The sequence below is a fragment of the Halichoeres trimaculatus genome, unplaced genomic scaffold, assembly GCF_033239565.1.
Source record: "Halichoeres trimaculatus isolate MK-OKI-2021-1 unplaced genomic scaffold, fHalTri1.1 fHalTri1_scaffold_3, whole genome shotgun sequence".
Lineage (NCBI taxonomy): Eukaryota > Metazoa > Chordata > Actinopteri > Labriformes > Labridae > Halichoeres > Halichoeres trimaculatus.
The window spans coordinates 21,873,511-21,898,721 of record NW_027437181.1 but is presented as its reverse complement, the minus strand read 5'-3'; the positions used below and the strand labels follow the sequence as shown (position 1 = coordinate 21,898,721).

General features: G+C 42.3%; 1 long non-coding RNA gene across 3 annotated transcripts in view; it reads left to right on the top strand.

The window, feature by feature from the left end:
• LOC141788048 (uncharacterized) overlaps nucleotides 1–25,211 on the top strand; it is a 129,662-nt gene that overhangs the window by 82,295 nt on the left and 22,156 nt on the right. For all 3 annotated transcript variants that reach the window (XR_012598102.1, XR_012598103.1, XR_012598101.1), the window contains exon 3: nucleotides 16,609–16,783. This is a non-coding gene — a long non-coding RNA (uncharacterized LOC141788048). The remainder of the gene's footprint in view (nucleotides 1–16,608; nucleotides 16,784–25,211) is intronic.

Sequence of the window (25,211 nt, the reverse complement as noted above, 5' to 3'; positions counted from 1 at the left end):
AGCCTGCCGCTGCTGAAAAAGGAGACCGTGAGAAAAGGCCCCAAGTGTTGGCTATTAAAATCAATTTACCCAGGAAGTCAATGAAGAGAAATCCCTTAGTGAAGGCACCTCCCAGGACAGCTCAGGGGTCCTGGAAGAGGAGCACAGGCGGGAATAGAGGATGCGATAGCCGCATGCCAAGGTGAAAATAACACACGCCAGAGGAAGGAGGAGGAGACAGGGGGAGAGAGGGAGGGTGAAGTCTGTCTTTCATGTTCTTCTCTTGTGCCTGTTTTATCTCGACAGCCCTGCTGTATTTGAAAGATAGTTTTTTAAGAGCCTGGCCTGGTGTGGATGCTTCCTGCCTGCAACCTTCACATGGTGATGAAGAAGTTCTTTGTTGTAGGAGTGTGATGTGGAGGAGAATCAGTGGGTTAACAGTGCTGTTAAGGAGCAGTGGAGGTCCGATGGTTTGTTGTCCTATTACAAAGTGCCAGTACATACTGACAGACTGTATGCACATCATGTTGGGTGATGTTGGGGGGCACAGTGCTCATCACATGACTCCTTCATTGTCCTCCACTTCTGTCAACATCCCTCTCCCTCCCCTTTTTCACTTTCACTGCAGGCCAGGAGTGCAGCAGCCGTGCTTGCACAACAACCCATCTCAATATTGTGTTAGTGACAGAGCCATCCATTACTGAGAAAACAAAGTCTTGTCTGTCTCCAGTGCTTTGGGCCAACAATTAAAGACATCACGCCAGCACAGGGGCACAGAAGGGGGGGTGGACCAGACCTTATCAGAGTCTTTCCATCAAATATTGATGAACCTAATTGAGGTTCTTAGGCACTACAAAGCTTCCTGAAGAGTGTGTATGTTTTTATGGCAAAGTACGGTTCTGGTCTGGCGGAGCAGACAGCGAGAAGAGTGCAGTCTTGTGTGTAAATTGCATGTTATGTAGTCTAACTGCAGGCAATTGCATGTTATTGAGATGGAAGATGAGGCAGAAACTTGTACCAATGAAATCCTTCTTCTGCGGACGGAAAGTATGTCAGCACCAACTCATTGTAACAGACACTTTATAATGTTGTATCTCAAAGAGAAATGTATGAGGAACATTTGAAATGGTGATCATGGCATGATACTTTCATTCTTCTTTACATTTGAATATTTTTCTCTGTTCTGTTAGAAAACAGAAATAGCATCTGGGCTCCTTTTTGGTGTACACGTCCCCCTCCCCCTCATCTCTCTCCCTTTCGCAGTCATTTTGAGTTAATGCAGGATTATATTTCAATCTTTTTTGAAATATAAAAACTTTACTGCTGCAGTTCTTATCCCTCTCTGTCTCTTGGTGCTGGTCCCTGGTGAAACCAGCCTGAGAATGGCAGCTTTAATTTGCAGAAAAACAAGTTGAGAATATTGATTTTAAAAAGTGCTCTCTTCTCCCCTTGGAAAAAAAGAAGAAAAAAACTGTCTGCTATGTGAAAACCTGTAGCCTTCAATTAAGTGGGGCTTGTAGGTGTGTGTGTTTTCATTTGGGCACGGTGTTCACTTGAAATGACACATTAAAGGCTGTGTTTTACTTCAATCAGACTGTGAAAATATACACACAGACCTAAGTGTCTCTTGAAGGGCTCCGATGCTGGCACACACACACCCGACACCATACAGCACCAGACAGATGGGCGGTATTTATCTTAGAATAAGAACCGTGTTCTCGAGCACCAAGATGGGAAAATACTGCCTTTCCCACTTCTGAAGACGACACGTGTCCTGGAATTCATGTCAGATGATGTTCACAGGTCTCAAGTCTCACTTCCCTTTCCAAAGCCTTTTTGTGGAGCACAATAATCTCATACAGCCTTTTTTCCCCTCATGCACAAAGCAGAACCAACTCTGCTCTTTGGCTCTATCCCCATGCTGGACTATTGAGCCACTGCATTTATTTTCTCTCACAATAAACCTACAGCAGTTTATTTGATCTTATTTGTTGAATAGTTGGTCCCTGTGGTAAGGCTTATCCCCTTTTAATGTAAGGCCTATTTGAGGTTCTGATCTGGTGCTTAGGGCCAGGCAGAGTTGGGTATCAACCCAGGGACTGACTGGAGCTAGTGGTTGTAACACAGCATCCCAACGGCTTTGGAAGTCATCCTGCTAATACAGACATGACTAAAGCTCCCTATCATCCCCCACAGAATGACACGGCATGGCTCCAAGACTTAACTCTTACAAAGAGCTTAAATATCTTAGATGTGTAATGCATAATGGAGGTGTATTCTGTACTTTGGGGCGCAGGGTATTCCCATCGCTATTCTATTCTGTACTACAATAGCATGCTTCTTGTTCACAGCAGTGTCAACAGTGAGAAGTGCATGAAGATACCTGAATAATGAAAGGAAGAAGGTCCAGTGATCACAGAGTTGAAGTGTATTATCAGGGCTGCTCGTATCTTGCCATTTTTGCTAGAAAGACAATTATGATGTATATGAAATAAATGATGTTGATTGTGAAAGCCCTACTCTGCAGGGTAACATGGGAACAAATGCTTCTTCTGTCTTTGTTTCTCTTTTTGTCTCCTCCACTGTCCCCGTGTGTGTGTGTGTGCCATGTGTTCCTCTATGTTTGCATACACTGCGTGCTCGAGTTTGCTGAAAAGGGGGTTGGAAGCTCCCCTAGTGGCTCCTCTAGAGAATTACCTCAGAGAGTACTGCTCTGCTCAGCAGCAAACAAACTAATGGCACAGAAAATAGCAAACACATTACTTTTTGTTTCCATATCAGCAGTCCAACTGTGTACCCTCTATTTTTGTTTGCTTACATATAGGGGGGAAAGGCTTGTTTGTGAAACACTGTGTAAGCTCAAAATGGGTGTAGGTATTTAGTGTTTGCAATTCAAGTACAATGTTCTCATCAGCTACTACTAAATAAAATAAAAGTGTTAAGGGAGGGTGTTGTTTATTTTCATATACAAGATTTTCAACTACAAGATGGTAATTTTTTCACCCTTTAAACAAAAGCAATTCAACCCAACACAACCACTTTTACAGCAAGAAAGGCAGGTTGTTGGATAAGGCAATGTAAAGAATAGCATGAATGATATAAGTGTCAAAGCTTAGTTAGATTTCAGTCCACCAGGTACAGGTGCTGCCAGTGTAGTTCCCATTGCTGTTTTTGGAACTTAAGATAGAACACTATCCGAGACAAGGTAAGTGACGCAAACAACAAAAAAAAAGGTACAACACATATTGCATACAAAACAAATTACATACATACAAAAAATATTGCTGCATATGATGCAAATGTACATCTGAAATACATTAAGCAATCCAATGATACAGAAAGCAAACAGAATGAAAATACAGACAATTAATAAATTATTAATAAATACACAGATTCACTTCATGTCAGGGCCTGCTTTCATTACTTAAAGAACAGCCTCAACAACCCAATTAAATCACATTAATTCTCAACTGTAGTGATCCAGTGCTATTAATGTAATGGCAGTTTGTGGCCTCTAGTTGAACCTGTGAGCTGTTCTATATTAAAGTACAATGAGATAAATACTGTATATAGAAACATACAGGATGATATGGGATACTTGTGTGTTGGTGGACTTTTGCTCATATGATTATGAATATGAATGTGTTTATTCGGATGTATACACGTGTAAAAGGAGCTTTCTGTTCACAGTCCACTTCCTGCCATTATGAGCTCAAAGAAGTGGATGGTCTTCTTTAACTGGAAAAATACTTATCTCATTTTGATGGCTTGTTACTGAAACTTCACCCTTGGTTTTGATGTTTAAGTGGTGTTAACATCAAATGTATGTGTGTGAGGGGAAGAGGAGCAGAGGGGTAGGTGGTGTCCTTATGTTTGTTCTAAATTGATTACCTGCTTCTATTTTTCGCTGTCTTGTTCTTCCTTTTTGAATGTGCCATGCTGCTTGCCAACTGATTGTATCAGGAAGCGGTCAGAAGCACAGGATATTTGAATTTCATTGGATTTAAAGAGCACTGGGAGGAGGTGCGCACATTAGCGCCTCAATACAATCGCATTTGTCAGCATGATCCTTTTTAAGTGCATTTCAATTAAGCTGTGATTCTTTGATTTTATTATGACCCGGCCTCTCCGGCAAAATGCTCACTGCTGGTTGAACAAGGCTGCGTCTAATGTACACAATTTAATTTCCTTAATTGAGCTAACATGCTTTTCATATCCTAATTCCTGAAATAATCTTTGATTCCTGTGTCTGCTGCGGCAGGCTTTTAATGAAAGAGGGCAGCCCAAAAACATCTGTTAGACCCGTGATTAAATCATCCGCATAACATCTGCATTTATGAGGGTGTTAGCATGCTGCCTGGCCCTTCCTCTATTCTGGGCAATTATCCTGTGTGATGTCTGATACAAGACATTAATATAGATGGTTGTGTGGTAACTCCCTGTTCTTCACATTGATGACAGTCACTGGCGTTTTTTCCCACACAAGAATCTGCTGATTGATAAAGCGCATTAGAAGTCTCCTTTAAACAAAACAAACAAAACAAAACGAAACAAAACAAAACAAAACAAAAAAAAGGGGGGGGTTACTTTGTTTTATAGCTGGGCTGTGTGCATAAGCTATTTGTGTAGACTCCTCATCTGAAAGGTGGGAGGCATGTTTAGCAAATCCTGTTTCCTCTTTGGCAAGTGGTGAGGTAATTGATTAAGCTGTAGAATACACACACACACATACACAGGCGGATACACTCACACACACCAAGCTCATGCATCCCTGATAGCAGAACACATGGATGTGTTACAGAGTGTTTCCATACCTGCTGGCTTCACACAGTGTCGCTGGAGTACCAGCAGAGAGCCTTCAGGTCCACTGCAGTGTGAAACAGAGTACCTCTTCTGTTTCTTGCCAATCCTTTTCTCACCACTTTATATCAATTCTGCTACAGTCAAGAATCAAACGTGGGATCAGATGGAAGCTATTGCTCCTTTTAACCCCATCTTTCACTTCATACTCCCTGCCTATCTTTCCTCTATCCCCTCCCATGCCTGCCTGGTGGTGTGGTCATCTGTACATTAAGAGGGGGCGAGTCACCTGCTGTTTGGCCCCCTCATCGTATGACACACGGTGGCACAGCATGGCTGTTGTCGCCTCTACCAACCCTGTATCAGGTGACCAGATTAACTTCCTGCCAGCTTCCATTTCCCACATTCTCATGTGCTGCTCTGAAAAGAGATCACACACAGTCAGAATGAGACCAGCTTAAGACCATCCACTCTTCTTCCTGGGATTTCCACTACATGTGTCAGAGAAATGCTCAGGTCAGTCAGTGTTGACTCAAAGTTCCTGGCATTAGGTAGAGAGATTGATGGGTGAGGTTCCAAAGTGAATAATGCTGCTTGTCCAGCATGCACCTCTCTGAGCTAAAACCATGTTGTATGGGGTGTTCGTGCAGCACGGTGGTTAGAAAGATTGTTGGGTTTCTAGAAGAACATAGGTTCAGTCCCAGGCTGCAGCGACCACTGTGACCAACCTGTCCAATAGTGAGATACCAAGGCATGACAAATGACTACTCACCCATGGGAGACATATCTGCTGTGATCCATTTGAGTTGTGGTGACAAAGCTAAGTTCTCAAGATAGACCTCTCTTTTTCATTGTCTTTGGGTTAAAAGAGGTAAATAAAAGGCATCAGAACTTGAGCTTTTGATTAGAATCCACTTGTAAGAATCTACTAATAAAGATCAAGAGCTCAGCAGCACAAGGAAGGGACACAAGTTTTCTTAGTAAGCCTGATGTTTTCTTTTTATTTATTTGTGTTGCAGCAATGTCATGGCATTCATTACAGGCCTCTGTGGTTGTGGACAGATGAGTGTCTTCTGAGCGTAGCCACACCCAGGGATAGGACTAATTGCTGCTGTTCTGCCATTGTCTTTAAAGTCCCATTTTGTGGCTGCTGTGCTAACTGGTGCAGCAACGAGGGACACATGATGCACCCTGGCTGTGCCCTTCATGTGGTGGGCCGTAGTTTTGTTTCTGATTATGGAACATGAATTTGTTTTTTTCCCTCTCTCATCTTGTGTTTTCTCTGCTGTCTGTCTTTGTGCATGGTCTGTTTTAACTGCTGGGGTTTTGGCTCTCCATGGGCGGTGCTCTGTCCCAGGCACCACATGGAGGCTGTCTCTGCTCTGCTGGTGCCCACATTAGGGTAAGAAAAAAAGAAAACTTTTCCTAACCGCTGAACCCACCTAGAACCTTTCTGCCTCGGACTCGTTCTCCCCTTGGTGGCTGACTTTTTGTTCAGGAAGCTTGCAGTGAAATAACATTTTAAGGGTGGAGCTTGACATTCAAATGTAAGAATAGTTCAGCAATATCACCTCAAGGTATGATGGCTGACACTTTTCAACAACAATATATCTTTCAGAGGAATTCTCATTAAAACATGTTTGGCTCTGTGTGGTTAGTGTTGCAAAAGAAGAGAAATTATCTGCTCTGTCTGGCTGCTTTTGATGGCACATATTCCCCCAGGACCAAGCCTGTGAGAACTTCTTGTCTAGATACTCATCACTTTAATGTGTAAAATGTTTCTGGCAGATGCTCCAGTAAAAGTCTGCTGAAATCAACTCACTCTCCCAGTAGTCCTGTCCCAGTAGACAAATCTCAGAGCCAGTTTGTGTAAAGAGAGAGCTCAAATCCTTGACCTGCCCCCTGCGTGGGACCTCTCCTGGTGGAATGGAGTGTAGTAATCTGACCAGTGCACTCTTGGTGGACACAGTCGAGTCCCCTCTGTTGTGCTGTTATCAGCTGAGTGTTATTACCCCTCTTTGCACAGGAAAATATGCCTTGATTTCCATCGACCCGTCCCTGAATCAATGCTTTTAAAAATCTGAGACACCTTTTACTTAAGAGCAAAAGCATGCATTTTATGTTTTGACATGGTCATATTGATTGGGGTGGCGGGGAGACGAGTGGAGTGGGAGTGTGGTGGAGGGGGTGTTGACCTCTCCCTCGTTCTTTTTCCTCTCTCTCCTCCAATCTTTCCGCTTCCCTCTTGTGCGCTCTAAGTCCCTGCCAGTGTCTGGTAACACTGCCATCCTTAATGGCTTTCCTGTGCTTCATCTACGCCCCCCCTCCACCCCACCCCTTCCTCTCCTCCCCACCTCACTTCCCTGCTCAGCCATCTCCTGCTCGCATCCCTGCCCTTCCTCCCTCTCCTCTTCTCTTCTGAGCCCCCCTTGCGCTGTGCACTTTTTTCCCCCAACTAATCAATACTCAGTGCTCCCCCCTGTCCACACTCCACGTCACTCACATTTGGCTCACTGATAAATTATGGATGGGGGCCTCTCACATCACATCTAAAATTTCTATTGTATTTGTCAATGGATGATCGATACTTCACCTCGTCTCATCCTCGAAGCTCCCAGCACCTCTGCGCCCTGTCCACTTTCATCCCCCGTCTCTTCTTCCGTTTTTTGTTTGTTTATGATTTTGGTTTGCTCAAAGTGCTTCTGGTGCTGGGGTCTCTAGGGCTGTAACTAACAAACACATAATCATCAAATAAATTCATCCTCCCTGCTCTCTTTCCTCGCCCTCTCCCCCTGCCACTTTAGTTTCTTACCTTGCCTTTTCTCCTCTTCCTATTTTTTTTTCCCAAAGAGCCGCTAACATGTGTTGACACTGGCTTCAGACAAAACACCAGAGTTTGAAATCTGCTGCTTGATACCAGATTGTGGATGTGCACTCACACTTGACAAAACCACATAGGTCTCCATCTTCCATTCTTACTGGCAGCATTTCTCCACCCACTCACTCTGGGACTTGTGAAAGCAAATCAACACTTGAGCGGTTGTTGGAAGTGGGAGAGAATTTGAAAAATGAGAGGGACTATAAACAGACATTCATGCCCTAAGCTGTCACTCCTGATTGGCCTTCATATAGCTGTCAGTGTTTCCTCTTTATTGTACATATATATACGACATGTAGACACTAGTATAGCCTTTCCATGAACAGAATAAGACAGCACACACATAAACACACAGTCCAATACACGTATGACACACACTCATATACATTCACATGTCTCAGCTTTTGTTTCTCACACTTATACCTTCAACTCTCTCACTTTCTTCCTCTCACACACACACAAACCATCCAGGGTCAAAGTTGTGCAGAGGGTGTAATTTAAGTGGCATTGGGCTTATCGCAGCCTAAGGTTCAGCTGTGATCTCTGGCCCTTAGCAGCACCTGCTCCTCACAGCAGATCTCACCTCCCACCTGCTGACGAGAAAAAACTATGCTGCCTAATAACTTCAGCAGCAGCTTCCTGCCTCCTTTTCCATGACCACTTAACCCCTGACGCGGCCTTTTAAGTGAAGGTCTGGTATGTGTCTGCCAGCTTAGGCTTGGCGGCCAAGCTGTTTTGCCATTACCTTAAGTAACATGTGATCTCATGTCAGCAGTGAGGAAAGACGCTACTTCAAGCTACTATTCTTGAGATGAGCAGTGGGACATTTTCCACATTTCTGCCACTAGGTAGCATCATCTAGATTTTATGATGTGACTTGGAAGCTGTTGTTTTTATCTTCTAGCTTTTCTTTTTGAATTGTTTACATATTTGTTTAGCAGGAAAGGTCATGTGCAAAACTAATGGGCAGTATCAATCAATCAGTCAGTCTTTATTTGTATAGCGCCAAATCATAACAAATGTTATCTCAAGACACTTTCCAAAAACATTAACAGGTCTAGACTAGGGATAGACCGAGTATCGGCTAGGCCGATTTTTCAATCTGACGGACGATATGAAACCCATTCAAAACTGTGTTGTTTTGGCTCTGATACTCTCTGTACAGAATTTCTCCCCTTCTACACTATGGAAGCCCTAGATGGTCATTTAAAATTAGTCATGTAAAACCAAACAGAAAATTATACTCAACTGCATTACATGCCAGTAAAAGGGCAGCACAAACTCTGTTCTGTCCAGTTTTATTGCATTTAAATAGAAATTTTGAAAAACTTGATTTACTGTAGAAAACTTTAGCTATTATTTTTTTTTAAGTTTTCATTTAACTTTATAAAACATGCTGCTAAGCCTGGGAGCTGTTTAATAAACACATGCTTGAAGGATTTTGAATGGAGTTAAGTGTTGGAGTTTGTATTTTTCAAATGTTTTTACGACAATAATTGACTGCAAATTAATATCGGCTTCAAATATCAGTTATCGGCCTTCTTGCCTACTAATAATCAGTGATGATATCGGCCCCAAAAAATCCAAATCAGTCTATCTCTAGCACTTTGCAGCATTTAGCAAGTTACATTGGCAAGGAAAAACTTTCCTTTAATGGGCAGAAACCTCAGACAGAACCAGACTTAGTATGAGAAAACTATTTTATGTAGTTATCATACATCAGGACATTCTCTCATACTTTCCTCTTACTTTCACTAGTTTATTGCATTTTGTACTCAGCAAGTTTAAAAACATTGAAACTGTTTGCCCTTCATTTAATAACAGGCTTGTTTGAGTGACATAGCATGCTTATGGTAGCCTAATGCTGGGAGAGGGGTCTAAATGGGCTCTTTGGACTTGGACTCCAAGACTGTGATCTGCTTCCTGTCTGTCTGCACCTCTACACCCTCTTCATCATTGGCAGGGTAACAGCCCCACCCCATGTGAGCACAGTTGTCCATTTCTCTGGCTCTGTCATATTCACCCCTCCAAACCAGTTAAGGTAAAAAAATCTTTTGGACCAACCTTCATTTCCACACTGCCATGGATATGCCTTACTGTCTTACACAAGGAAGCTATAATGATGACCCGTATTGTATAGATAGCCCCACACATACATACACACACACACACACACACACACACACACACACACACACACACACACACACACACACACACACACACACACACACACACACACACACACACACACACACACACCCTACTGACAGACAAGCAACAGAGCAGCACGGTATGCCAGACAGGAAGAAAATCTCACCCTGAGCAGAGGTCAATGGCTTTTATCTCTAGCATGTCTGACCCCAGAGCGGGTTGTACTCAACTAAAGGTCTAACAAGAATCAAATAGCTGCGAGTGAATGTTAAATTATGTTTAATTTATAAAGTGTAAAAAGTTGTTTTAGCAGATATAATCTCTAACATGGTAAAACAGGCAAGACAGTAACTGGGATCAGGACCCTGTGTCCTTAATGATCTCTTTTTAGTAAGTTTAAACTCCAATAGCCTCAGCAGATAATTCTGTTGAATTTGACTTCTTTGAAAGGCCGACGTTGCTCTTTTTAACTCCTCCTATCATCTCTCTACCAGTCTGTTTTCCACCTTGCACACACACCCACACTCCCTGGCTGTTCTGCCTCCCTCTCAGACCTGAGTTCTGTGGAAAAGGTGGTGTCATCCTCCGCTCTCAGCCGTCGGTTCGGATTTGCCTCCGGGAGCAGCGAGACTTCCTGATTTGTGTGACAAACACAAATGCCTTTAAATTCCCCACAGCCCCAGCTCCTTACCAGCCTCATACCTTGTAATGCATTATTCACATCCTCTCCAGCTAACCCCCCCCCACCCCACCCCCACTTACATCAGGAGAGGGACAGCCACACACGACTTCCCTGGCAGAAAATCCATACAGCCCTGACGTCTTTGCTTCAAGTGGGCAATTAATAGAAGCCGAAGTCAAATCTATTTCTTGTCATGATTGTAGTTTAAGGTGAGGATGCAATAACACCATGAATGACAATGTTAAAAAATTTTCAGCAAGGTGACTGAATTTAATTCAGGGTATTGAAGATTGTGCTCAGTATCAATCATTGTGGGTTTGATTATAAGTTGCCAAGTATAAGTTGTGTTTACCAATCTGTCACCCTCCCTAAAACCTTTTAAAGTCGACCTCAAGGATCCAAATGCCCTCCGACATTTATACGAAGACATATTTGTTTTCAGTGCAGTGGTAGCTGTAAACTTCTCCACCAGATGCTTGACACGCACTCAGTATGTCTCATAAAAGTCCTCTAGGTTTAAAACTTCTTACATTTCAACCACCCTTCCTGCTGCTCTTTAAATAGCACGAAAGCAAAAAGCTTTAAGACTGGCTTTGTTTTGCGACTTTCGTTAGTTGACTGGTCATGTCACTGTTCATATTGACCAAGAAAACTTACAGTCTTCTGTGTGTGACTTCATCATGATGGTTAATTCTTTAATGTCATCCTTGTACCGTGCCAACACGTAAGCAAGCTAAGCACCCCATGCTGTGGCCGCCGCGGCCCTCTCGGTATAACTTGTCTTCCTGCCGACTCACTCCCGTGTGCTGACACCCAACTGAAGCTGAGTACAGGCCTGTCTGCCTCTTAATGGTGAAAAACGAGAGCTGTCATGTCGTAATCGTGTAATAACCGTGCATGGTGTCACTTTCAGCAATTAATGGAGACGCTGTGACTGGGCTGCGTAAATCCTGGCTAAGTCGGCTGCAGCAGGGTACAGCGGTGGAGGAGTCGGAGAGGCTTATGTTGGGGTGTGTTGGTTTATTTGTTCCTGCATGTGTGTCTTAGAGGAAGAGGTAAAGATTTCCATGTGTCTGACTGTTTCTACATCTAATTGTCAAAAATGGAGGGATTAGAAGGGTGTCAGTGAATTTTAGGTGATTAGTTGCATCCTTATGCTTGATTACACATTTGTGTGGGTGTGTAGAAATATGTCAGTGGTTTAAAGAAGAAAGAAAGCCAAACCAATGTGAAATCCACGGGGGTTTCAACTATTGTGATGACTTTGCAATGTTTTTGCTGCCCTCATTGCCCTGGTTTCTTTGTCACTGTTCAATATGTTCTCTGCTATAAATCAACAATCCCTGATAGATATATCATTAGTGGAATGCCAGTACTGAACCATACCAGAAGTTGAGCGTTTACCTGTAGTGTTAATAGTAAGGCTTATGCCTTACGTCATCACCAGCGACCTTTCTCCTTGTTGTTTGATTGAAATGTAATTTATGAATAACAAACAAGTCTAAGAAAACACACAGTGAATCGGCTGTAGACTGCCCAACTGAGCACACTTTGTTCATCATGGGTAAACACAGGATCACAAACTCTGTAGGCAAACAAAGTTACGTTGGTTAACTGAGTGCAGCTAACAATATCAGAGCTAGCACCACCACCATCTTCTTGCACATCAAGGTACACTTTCCTGTGCTAATATTGCAACACAGTCTCCGTACAACTCAGTCTCTATTTTCTGAATCAGGTCCCACTGATTCCTTTACTTCGGGTTTTGGATAACTCAGATTAGTTTATAATTTAATTTTTAACATGGTTTGTGGCAAAATAAACATTTCAATAAAAGAGGAAAAAATGTGAGGTGTTAGTGTCTAATATATACATTTGCAGTCTTGCAGTGTCTTGTGAGAGTTGCATTCAGAGCTGCCTTAAATTTCAACATGCACACAAGTTCAGGAAGCCTAACACAGGAAAGCATGCACTATAGATAAGACGATTTCAACACCAAAACTAACTGGACTAATTTAAATGGAATTAAGAAGTTCAACATGCATTTTAGCCCTAATTTTTTAGCTATTCATTGTTGTTAAAACACAAAACCCAAAAAAAGCAAGCAGCTTCACATTCTTACCTTGTTAGCAAAGACTACCTCTGCAAAGCCAAGTACTGGATTGGGTCACAATATCTGCAGAAATCCCATACTAAAAAATTGGATTGATGAAAAAAAGGTGATTGGGACATCCTGAGTGTCCAAAACTCAAAATTATGTTTAAAGATATTTAAAACACACTCCTCAAAACCCAATGCTCGGTTTAGGACAACTTGTTTGTGACATTCATGTTGCAACCTGCAATTTTAAAATATGGCTTTTGAAAGTTCTGGAGGGTGTTTTGCTATTTAAGCTGCATTGCCTAAATTGTCAGAAGAGGGTCTAGGAAGGCTGCATGAAGGGGTTGTGTGGAGGGTTATGAATCTGCCCATAAGGCTAGTCTTTATAGAGGGCAGATAGATGAGGTGAGCAGGGCAAGCTGTCACTGAGAGCAGAGTAATGACTGGAGCAGCCTGCTGCTGCCAAACCCTCTGATTGTTTTAAATTTGTCTGGGCGTGGGCGGTCTCTGACTTTATGAGGTGTTGCGTTAGCATAGAGTGTGTGTGTGCATGTGTGAGTGTGCAGATTCCTGTGTTTGTAATTTTCTGTAGATAGCTAAACCACACCCTCTGTGAAGAAATCAACATTTTTTTACATATTGATTTCTTATATAAACATACAATGTAGTCTTGCTCCATGGAACTTAAATCGAATAATATCTTACATTCTTTCTGCACATACACTCACAACCACACTGACACACACACCCACATACACACAGAAACACGGGTCTCAACCTCTTGTGGTTAACTTTGAGGCCGGACAGAATTAGAAATTAAAATTTTCTCTCCTCTTGTCACTTCAGGATCTACTCAAACCTTTCACTCCCCCAGTCAGTACAACGGCACACACTCACTCACACACACACAGACACACAGTCACACATACAGACATCTGCCAAGTCTTTCTATGGCCTATATTTTACCCTTCTTGAGACTTATCACAATTTCTCTTTCTTCCCTCGGCTCATCAGTTTACTTACAAAATAGGTTTTGTCAGTGTTATTGATGTATAATGCATCGGCACCAGTGAGCGTATTTTCACTTTAATAATACTGAAATCTTTCTTAATATTATTTGATTTCACAAAGATCTTAGTGACAGAATGAAAGCGATATGGAGATGATCAAACAGCTGCTTGTTTCAGGTCACGTCTCCTCTGTCTATCTGTCAAAGCCACTCCAGAGAGGGTTTGGGAATGAGAGAGCACTATGACTGGAGGGAATTTCTCCAAAACAACGCCAAATCACTCACTTTTCCTGCTCCTCCCCATCCACCATAGAGACGTGTCACAATCCAACGTCTGTCACAGTATCCCAAGGCAGCTTCCAGATCCAACAACGAGCTGGCGCTTCTTGTCTTGTCACCTGTTATCTTTACCATGTCTCGAAGTTCTGCGTCAGATCACTCACAGCTTTCTTAAGAAATGTGGCGTGGGAGTTTTGCAAAATGGAACGTGCCCTGGCATTTATTCAGGTCTATTAAAGATGATGAGCTACAGTGGGTGGATACAAGTTAAATAGGATAGTTCAAACATCATAGCTCCGTATGATCTCGTCAGGTTGGGGGTTTGGAGTGTGCAACTAATGTGAACAACTGGAAGTAAACCAAGTGTTTTCAGTTAACCATCTACTGCCTAAGGATAAATGCCTGAATAAAGCTTTAATTGTCAAGGTATCAGGTAGTTAACCCTTCTTCTTTAGGTACATTCTTAATAAGTGGGTCAGAATTTTGTTTAACACATCTTTTGTGACATCAGCTGTTAACTTTTTTTTCTGATCTCTGCCCTCAAACAGTTGATAAAAATGTTAAGACCATAACTGTTTATACCATAACTGATTTCTGCCCTCAAACTGTTATGGTCTGAACAGTTCCATCAACTTTATTTGACTTGAAGCCAGTCATGTCCCATAGTGAGCAAACTGGCAACTGAGAGCCAACCCAGTTTTTTTTTTTTTTTTTTTTAAATTTGAAGTGATTTTGTGTAAAAACAAATCCAAACCAGCTTCCAAGAAAGTTGTTAAAAGTTATAAAACATGGGGCACAAATGGCCTAACAGTCTAGGTCGCACCCAACGAGGTTCGCTCTTGAGCGGGTGGCCCGGGTTTGAGTCCGGCCTTACGCCTGTTTCCTATAAGTCATTCCCCAATCTCACCCTGTTTCTGTCTCTATCCTCGGGCCTATCCTCTCCAATTAAAGACATTAAAAAAAGCCCCCAAAAATGACTTAAAAAACAAAGCAAAAAAAAACATTTGCTTAATTTAGCATTGAGTAAATTAAAATAATATATCTGTCACTCATTTAATTCCTGATCAAATGAAAAAAAAAGGCAGAAAAGCCCTACAAAGAAAAAGGCACATGATTCAAGCCCCTCAGTTATCACTGTATTCTCTTTTAATGCTTATTATACCCCAATGTGCATAAGCATAGAGCTAAAAAATGGACTGGACCTAGAGAAATTTGTCTGAAGTTGTTGCCCACAATCTAATATTTTGTGGGTTAGAGTGGAGTGAAGCAGAGTTAAACCCGGGAAGAAGACGTCCTCGTCAGAGAAGCTTGTCTGTGACTCCCCCATGCAGCGTCCTCTTTTGGCATCCATTCTGACAGGCAGATTACATTTGCTGTTCAAAATCGTTGTAGGTACAAGCATGCAGTATGTACTTTGGATTAATGGGGAGTGATATATGTGTAAAGAGTAGTGTACTTTATAAACCCTGAAGAGTCCTGTGGTGAGTGTGAGGTGCTCAAGGTAAGGATTAGCAGAGCGCTTGTGGCAATGTGACACCTCTTACAGGTGTTCTGTAGCTGGATTTTGTGTGTGGGAGTGGTACTTTGCATGACATTTAAGCATTATAAATTACTCTAAATGGTAATAATGATGAAATAATGTGCTATTTAAATTTTATACCACTAAAGTGTGTTTTCTTTATTTCTTTCTGAGGCTGAGTGCTTTTTACATGCGTCTGTGGCTCCCTGTTAGGCTGTCAGCATTTGTTTCCAGACTTTTACACAATGTCACATTCCTGAAGTTGTCATATTGAGTCCACTGAGGTACACAGTAAAAAACCCACAGGCATACCAGTAAGCTTAGACACACCACAAAAATTCACCCTGAGATACGACACAGCCTCAGTGTCAGAAAATAAGATGCATACTGAGTGATACGATTTTGTTTCTTTGTTTGCTTCTTCATCGTCTTTGTTTTTCTTTCTTTCCCTCTTGCTTGCTTTCCTTCTTTTTCCCACCTCCCTTTTTCAGTGTCCCTGCAGATTCCCCTGCTGTCGGCTCTCGTCACATTCCCCAATCTGTTAGCCTTCTGATACCGGGGCCAGACTTGAAAGGAAGTCTTAAGGACGAGAGCTTATACACTGTGCCAGATTTTGTTAAATAACTCCGAGATGTTGGTGCCAATTCATCAGTAATTGTCCCTTCTGGCATAGTCTGTTGAAAGTCCTGGAGAAGCCTAAGCTCAAGATCACTGCAAGTGTTAATCTTCTTATACTTAAGGTATCAGGTTTTCTTTTGATGTCGCTAAACATGTTGACTCCTATCTCAGCGCAGAAGGCAATCCAGACATAGCTATGAGCTAGATGGGGGTTTGTCTGCCTTCTTCTTCCAAGAATCTCCTAGTTCATGTCTTCGTCTGCTAGCATTAATTATGCTCCTAAAATAAAGCAACAACAAAATGAGAGGGTAGAAAAGAAAACATAAAGAAAGGGATTGATTCTGTGCTAATTGTCATTTTCTTTTGCACAATTTGGCCACCCCTTGTACTCTGTTATATGACCTAATTTATTTTCATTGAGGTAAAATTCTTTTTTTCAGACTAGTGTCTATAATACCCCAAGGTTATTTCCAAGACCTGCTTTGTCAAAGGGCTCCTTTCAAGGTCAACAGAGATGAGGCTTGTCTTCAGGTAGAAATGATTTAGTGTCTAATTAATTTTCCTGTCCTCGGGGTGTGCTGTATGTTTAGGTTGCTATGATGCCGTCAGTGGAAGATTTCATAAATCCATGTAGCAGAGGTGATGACCACACAGAGCCACGTGCTGGAGAATCTTCCCCCAGGGGAGTCAGGTGGACAACCCAGGAAAGGTGCATCCTCTTTGGGCCCGCAGTCCTTGGCATGCCAGGACCCCTCAGGTGCTCAGGTGAGCCTCAGTGATCAATCACACGTGCTTTTTTCAGGCAAGATTCTCCCATCAGTCAGTCAGTCAGTCAGTCAAGCAGAGCCTCAGGTGGTGGGTGATAGTGCAGGGGCTGTGGGATCAGGGCGAGCTCCCACATGTGCAACAACACTGATCCCACACACAGGTGGAGATTTGTCATGGGCTGGTTGAAGCTCATCTGTGATTGAAAAAGGCGTATGAATGTGTGCACATGCAATGAGAGGGCAGATGCAGTGTGTGTGTGTGTGTGTGTGTGTGTGTGTGTGTGTGTGTGTGTGTGTGTGTCAAGTCCCCTTTTAAAGACTTGGTTGAGGTGGTTTTATTCCAATGTGTACCTCAACACAAAAACAGGATTTGATATTTTCTCCAAGTCTTACATGAGACAATGAAAAAAAAAACCTTATAAAAACTCTTCTGAAACCCAGACACAAACTTTCTTTCTTCTTCATGCTGCAATCAAAAGCAAATGTCTGCCTGCCTGGAGGGACTCTTTAAACATGCGTCCTGGAAGATTTATAGCAGAGTTTAGAAGTTAATTGTGTGGGTTTGTTATTGGAAAAAGACAGGTGGGGACTGAGCTGAGACATGTTTTATCAATCTGGCTTTGTGTCTTTGGATGTATCTTAAAGTGTTGGCGTAATACAACCCATGTTTTACTGTAATTCCACTTTTGATTTAGAAGTGTCTGTCTCTGGAAGGCGGTGCAGTGAATGCTCCCACCACAACGGCTGAATGCCGATAAAGTGGCTGGAGGTGATTGGGTGTTACAGTTTATTGGTGTGAATCCTGTGTCAGAGTTTGGTCACACAGCAGGGTCAACAAGTTCATCTGGGAAAGAAAAAGGTGGCGTGCTAGACCATGATTAGTTTCCACATACTCCCCAACTATTTAATTAAAATCCTATAAAAATATATTTTGGGTTCTAAATATGTAAAAAAAGGTTTGCCTTGAAGACAGAGATGCAACATTTAGTCTACACACACTGTGAAGGCCTTTAGAACTGAAGCCAAAGTGAGCTGGACAAAACCCATTACAGAGCTCAAATGACGCTTGGTGGGTAGACTGGCATCAGTCAAACCCACAGGCTGCCTCGGGGTCACACCAAAGCTGGCACTTAGAGTTTTAACACACAGACAGCACACACATTATCCAACTAATGATGGAATTACAGCACTGACTCACCATGTAGCTACATGTAAGCGATGGGGGGACGGCAATAGATTATCGTCTGAGAAAAGAAGCACTTTTCCCAGGAAAAGCAGCTGTCAGTGAGAAGCAGAGAGAGGGAAAGGCTGAGAGAAATAAAGGTGGATGTGAACATAAACTCCTGAGAATGGAGGTTAAGATGATTGTTATTATGACTCTATAAAACACTGTCATTATCATTGAGTCATGTGTCCATGGAAGAGAAAGGGATGTTTAAAGGGATGTGTCATCAGTGTCTGAGGTTTAAATGGGTAGCAGAGGTTTACACTGGGAAGGAATAAGATATATACAGACTCTCCTTTAAAGCTGGCACAGTCAACAAACAGATACAACAATTCCAAGAGGACGTAATGGATTATAATAACTATGTCCGTATGTGTATAAATGTGTGTGCGTGTGTTTTTCTTCAGATATGTGCGTGTTTCCCTCTGTTGCTGAATGCTTTTGTTCCTCATGGACACATGAATGTGCTTAAATGTTTATACGCATGTATGAATGTGTACTCATGCTGTGGGTGGATGTGTGTATGTGTGTAAGGAAAGCTCAGAGTGTGTGCTTTAATACCAAGAAGCTGTAAATGGGAGTGCAGCAACTATAGGCCTCTGTGTTGCGGTGACTCTGTATAAACGCTGTGGTTGCTCTGTTTTTGTACTTTGGTTTCAGAGTGAATGTCTGAAAAGTTCATATTTTCAATGCTAACTCTGAAGGAACCATAAATTCACAGCGTGCTTTATTTTTATCCGTTTCTCATAATGTAAGTTCCAGAGGACAAAACAGTCCCAGTAAGGGTGGGGTGGGTTGTGAGAACACAGTGTAGGGGTTTGAGGGCGGGGGTTGATTGTGGTTTTGGGGACATAAGAGACAGCTGCAACTGCACTGGACATGTAGCCTTTTGGGAAAAATGACTGAGAAGTGTTTCCCGTCGCCTAACTTTTGAACAAACAGTGTGCAAAGAGGTGGTTGACTTTTCCAAGTGAAATCCAATCGAGCCTGTCTGAATTTTCTCAAGCTACATGGCTCCAAGTTCAATTATACATTACAAGACACATGACAGTTTCCATTGTGCAATACTCAGTCTAACAAGACTGCTCTAAATTGGTCAGGCTTCCCTGTTCACACTGGAGTCACTGTGCCGAGACAGGAGGGAAGGGCCTGCGACAAGAGGCCCTCATAACTTCACTATTTTGGTAACACATACCTTTAGAGAGGCAGACACCTGAGACCCAAGGCCAGGCTGCTAGAGGCAACTAGCTAATGCAGATCCCCTTTAGTTGCACCCTCTTGTACTTGACTGTTGTCAAACTGTTATGGTTCAAATGCTTTTGTGTTGATTGTGGGAGTCTGACTCATGAGGAGATTATCTGCTGGCTTTATAGCCTTGGGCTGAGTTCTTGTAATGAATCCAAAGAAGCTGTCTCTTTAATCTCTACTTAGAGGACAAAGTTTCACTCTTTGCAGATGATACAATGCTCGTCATGATGAATATCATTTAATCATCAGTGACACTTCACAGGTCCGAATAATTCAAACTGGTTTGCTTGGGCTGTTCCAGGGTGTGATTTACAGCCCATCCATGTAACCTCTTTTCCCTTTGGTGGCTGAGGCAGGAAAAGAAGAAGCCCCTCTCCGTAGTTAGATCAGTGCGGTGGTGGGAAAGCTGGAACCAACCCTGTTAAAACTTGAAAACATTCCCCCTTCAAACCACCATGACTGAGTAGATTAGGCCCCCATCCGCAAGAAAACAATCTTATTTCCTGAAGATATTTGGGGCGTTTAATTCTAAAACAATGGCGGCTGGCGCACCAAGCCTCATTTTATTGCATGCTTTTTATTGTCGTTTTAGAAGTAATTTAAATAAAGTGAATGAGTGGCTCAGTAAAACATGTTGGGATGCACACCAAATACATTTGTGTCAGGCTTAATTATTCCCCGGGATGAGTCTTTTCTTGTGTCTACACCAATTAAAGTCAAGGGAATAGAATCAGAGAACATGCGTTCCTGTGTACTTGGTGTAGCCTTTGTCGGAGCCATGTCATTGATGACACACTGCTATATACATATTTCAGTGGGACATGCATATTTTACAGTGTAATCCTTGGCACACCACTGCTTTGTTCACAGTATGCCGAGGATGCTAAAGAGTAGACATCTTTCTTTGTGGGTGGTGTTACATCAACAAGAAAGAAAAGGATTTCCCATTGTAATCTATATTTCACATTATTTCATCACACCCTAATAGCACTGGAAGGATAATTTCTGTGATTCACTTTGCCATCACCACACCAGGCTGAAATGAAATATCATCTACAAAGAGCACTTACTCACAACACAGAGTTAGAGGCTGGGGCAGACTATACAGGAGCCAGAAAAGCCAAATGTGCTTGTGCAGCAAACAAGATTGCATGTGGTAATTTCCTCTGCTCTGTCTGCATGGTGTTGTGGTTGAAGCAGTGATTATACTGTGCCAGAGAAATGCTAATGTATGTGTTCACAAGAGACATAACATCCAGACACAATTAAAAGCACAAACAAGTGTCAGCCAGTGTTTGTGTTAATAACTGGGTTTGGTGGAGAAGGAGAGAAGGAGAGGGAGAGAAAGAGAGAGTGTGGTCACAAACACGTGTTGCCTGCGCTCCGTTGAAGAAAGAATGGCAGCACTTAGAACTGAAGACAAAGAGGAGGGTTGTTTGGCTGCATGGAGAAAAATCAACTGTTCTGCCGTACACCCCCTCACACTCCCAACTCAAGTGGTCCCCCTTACAACAACTTCCCCAAACAGCTCCAAGCGCCTAGTCACGGCAAAGTTCACAGGAGTGACTTCAACCGTATCACTCACATCTAATAGCCCTGTGTACTCTGGCCCCTCATGCTACAAGCACTTGATCATTGTGTTGTGTTCAGTGCCTCTGGTCCTGCTTCCTTTCGATTCAGCCTCGTCTACTGAGACGGACAGTGAACACGCAACTCAGTCAAACTTTGCTCCAGCCACTGGTCAAGAAATGCCTGCGGTCAGTCAGCTTGAGTGGAAGCGTGAGATTTGAGACAAGGCAAGCTGTTACAAGAATATTGCTTCACTGGACAACATAAATGACTGACAGGAAGATCAGAGAGGCTTGAATGATTTTTTTGTGTCCTAAGCACCACTTGTAAGTAAGGACTTTGATTTGCACTTATCCCAAGCATGTTTCAAAGTGAGCATATTAATTAGAAAACATGCATTGTTGTTGAACATGTATATGCATTTCGACATGTACACTTGAGTGGGCTTGAGTGTAGCTCCAGTGTGTGATTGACAAACATAAGTGTTAGCTAAGCTAATGAGGCTGAGAGTTCTTCCTCACTGATGTGTCCTTTATTGATCACTAGCAAGCTCATCTTAATTGGTCTGGTTCCCCAAGAACCTCAACAGTATTTAGTGTATTTACACACCCGTGTGTGCACATCAACACATTATTAACTGTAGCAAATATATCATGGCCAGACAGGAGCAATAAAATACAGACCTGAAATATGTGTAAGTGATCCAGGTATTACCCTGTTGTTTTTCTGACTTTTAGTGTTACAGATTATCTTCCTGTGACATTTTTGTTGGGTTTTCGGGCGATCCTGGCAGAGATGTTGATGTCTGATCACCTACAGTAAAAACATGACACAACACGAATCCAAACAGATCTCTCTCTCTCAAAACAGTATTGCTCATTCATTCAGCGGGAGATCACATATCGTGTTCTTCTGTTGCCAAAACACGAGGTGTCTCAAACTATTCCAAGATTATAGCCTGAGATAGCTCCGCTTATCCATCTGTCACCATACAAAGAGCTATCTTTTCTTGTTTAAGTCACTCAGGCTCAACGTCTAATCTGAAGCGCTCGTTTGCGAGTCCGTTTTCCTCACTTCCAACTGGCCTTATGTTCAGAGTGTGTACAGGCTGGATGCCAAGCCTGGGTCAAAGCTTTAACCTGCAACCCCTTTTCCCTACCATTCTACAACACCCTTCAATGACATTTAATGTTAAAGTTTCCAAAAGCAAAACTTTATTATCCATGTTGGCTTTTAGTGCTTCTTCACACCCTTTTATATTGCTATAAAGTCATTCAACAAATGGGATTTTTTTTAATCATAGTTTGGCTTTAGTTTCCAAAAAAAAATGTCTGGTACAGCAAGACCTATCAGCCCTTTTTGTCCAAAACTTTACCTTGTTTGCAGACTTTATCCTTTTGTCCTCAAGCGTTCACATTTCCTTTGACATTCTCAAGAACAAGGACAGAGCTCTTTACCGCCACACTGTGCCATCGATGACTGGTGACTTACAAATCATAAGTATTGATCATGGCAACCATCACACTGAATGTAGGGCAGACAGTAAAATCATATCCACTTAGGCTTAATAGCTCACATTAAAGCAATTATGCACACAAAATAGGGCTGTCTAACTGTTCGCAGATTACACCGACTCGTATATCTCTTTCCCTCTCTTTTTACTGAGCATTTTTACCCATGCACTTTTAATAATGAATCATGTTTTACTTGCTATCGACTGCTTCAGGTAGAACACTTGTAATTTGCTGGCCAACCTCTCATCAGCTCTACTCTCAGTAGCCTCTCGGGTAAAACGACTTTAGTCAATGGCATAATGTGTGTAAGGTTTTTACTTTATATGTAGGTGTCAATACTCATGTATTTACTAATGACAGTGTGAGTGCCGGCTGGTGACCTGCTAATGAAGTTGGGGCATTAGTGAGTAAGTCAACAGGTCAAGGACCATAGGACTAGTGTATAAGGATGTCTTCAGGTCTCGGAATAAGGTGTCAGACCTCATATGAAAAATCATCTGGTCTCTGGAAGACTTCTGACTGAACTGCCTTAAAATAAAACCCACACACCCTAAATACATATCTTTTTCATACGTGATACAGCTTGCACTGGTTAAAAAAGTTTCATTATTTTTCCTTTTTCCCCATGTGCTTCCAGTCATCCAGGGGTTCACTCCTCCCATCTAACACCTCTAGAAAATATAATATGAAAGCTACTGTTTGAACCAGGTCATCTACATGAGCATCTTTCTCAACAGAGGAGAGGATAACTTTTGTGCATAAAAGCTGAAGTATCATTCATTAAAATTCCTGCATCCCCACAGGCCACAGACAGTGTGATTATAACCTATTGGTGATTTATGGATGTGAACCCGCTGACTGTCAATTCAATGTGTTTCCAATATGAGAGATAAACAAACAGCAAAAATGAGTTAAACTCCAAATATGGCCAAACTGTATAATGAGCATCTTAGCTGTACTGCATAGAGTTTGCTGAGTGGAAACAATCATTTACACTCTGTGTGCTTGTCAGAGCTGAAATGGGTTGTGAAGCAAAACATCAACTTGAAACTCCATTTTTACCGCCATTTTTCACTCAGTTGATTCCATCTTTTGTTTAATAACCACTTTTCCCATCTTCCCTTTTATCCCTTTAAGATGAAACATTCTCATGAAAAATTTATCACCACAATCTGCATATGCCGATGCCCCTGATTGGGTTGCGGTCTCTTGTTTTGAGAAAAAGGGTTGAAAGCAATATCAGGCAATGTGTGAATCTCAATTTTTCCTCCTGACAAACGCATTTCATTTCAATCCCGCCAATGGAAGAGGTTATCGGAGCTGAAACGGCCTCAACCTAAACACCTTCATCCACTCCATCATATGGAAAAAGGAAGCGAGCAGGAAGGGGGGCAATGAATATTTAAATAACTTTAAACTGGTTGAATTTAATGCTCAGCCTGTGAGAGCCAAAGCAGCACTACACTCCAAGCCTGCTAAGACTTTATAAGACTTCTAATTTTAACTTAAGATTCTAGGGTTATGATGAAGGGGTAATTAAATGTATGTTATGTGAGGAGGAAACTGTGGCATGTGCTATTTCGCACCGTACGTTCAGAGAGACCCGCTATCAGTGTAATAACATGCACAACTAGAAAGAGACGGAGAGTGAGCTTTCTTGGAAAACTTATGTCATCAAACTCTTTCATTATCTAACGTTAACACCCCAGAGATCAGCACTGCCTGGAAGATATGGGGTTCTAATTGCTTTTATTGGTTTATTGTGTGAGGGAAGGAGCTCTTTGATGTATTTAAGGGACCAACCTAATGAATCAGTGAATGCAGAAACAGCCTATCCAGGGAGCTGATCTCAAAGAGGGTGATGGTGGGGGTAGGGATGTTTGTGTCTGTGTGTGTGTGTTAGTGGTGCTTTTAGGGGGGTAGAGCTGTAACAATGCATTCTTTACTTGCCAGCAACAGTGAACAAGCAAAGACTTAATCAACCGCTGTTGGCCAAAGAGCAGGGAATATGACGGCATGGGGTGTAATCAAGTGTAAACATCCTATACAATGTTGAGCAAAGAGATGCATGACCTCAGAGTTATGGGAGCAGAGTATTTGGAGTGGGGCGGGCTTATTTAGCAAATATGTAGATGGGCTTTTGACCCCATGGTGACCGCCTCACAAGCTTACCCACACACACAAACCCCTCTGTCATTAATCATCATTTGTGATGAGAGCAGGTCTTGTTTGAAGGGAATGGTGCATTCATTTTTCAGCTTGGTTGTTTGTTATTATGTTGATTGTGTACTCTAGGATTTTTGTCAAGTCATGTCTGGGACTTTGTTGCGGCTTAATTCTTTTGTTCCCCTCTCTTGCTCTCTTTTGAGCCGGTGCACAGAGGGCTGTGAGAGGTTGTTGTTGGTCGTTGATGGTGCAGGGCAGAAGAAGCTGTGCAGATCTGGTTACCTCCTTGCTTTTCCCACAAAAGTGATCAGAGACTGAAAGTTGAGAGCATGCCCACCTTGCAGCAGGTTTACTTGCGTTTCCAGTTAAACCCTTTATTAAACTATCCATTGTGCTCCCACTCTGCCGAAAGACCCTCCACATTCTCATGCCCATCAGGTCAGTCGGGTTAACAGCCAGAGGGAGGTGGACGGGAGGATGACAACACTTCTCTTATCTCTGCCCCTCTGTTGCTCTTAAGCCTGCACAACACAGAAAGAAAGGGAGAGAAGTATATACTACAACCGTTTGATGAGCAGCAGGGCAATAAATTCATTAATCATCATTATATGCCTCATCAAACTCTTTGCCAGCCTCTCCATGGGAGTTACACAAATTAGCCAGTGAAAAAGGCAGTAATTTTAGAGGAGCTAGGTAAGTGCTTT